A 386-nucleotide genomic window follows, 5' to 3' on the forward strand; every position below is an offset into this window, starting at 1 on the left:
GGGGTGCTGGAGCATTTTAGGGGGGTACTGGAGTGTTTGGGGGGGATGCTGGAGCATTTTGGGGAGTGCTGGAGCGTTTTGGGGTGGGGTGCTGGAGTGTTTGGGGGATGCTAAAGCAATTCTGGGGGTTGCTGGAGCATGTTGGGGAGATGTTGGACTGTTTGGGGGGATGCTGGAGCATTTTGGGGTGTGCTGGAGTGTTTGGGGGGTGCTGGAGCATTTTGGGGTGGGATGATGGAGTGTTTGGGGGATGCTGGAGCATTTTGGGGAGACCTGGAGCATTTTGGGGTGGGATATTGGAGTGTTTGGGGGATGCTAAAGCAATTCTGGGGGTTGCTGGAGCATGTTGGGGAGATGTTGGACTGTTTGGGGAGGTGCTGGAGGCT

The sequence above is a fragment of the Chaetura pelagica genome, unplaced genomic scaffold (genome assembly GCF_000747805.2).
Source record: "Chaetura pelagica isolate M959 unplaced genomic scaffold, ChaPel_1.0 scaffold2088, whole genome shotgun sequence".
NCBI classification, from domain to species: Eukaryota; Metazoa; Chordata; class Aves; order Apodiformes; family Apodidae; genus Chaetura; species Chaetura pelagica.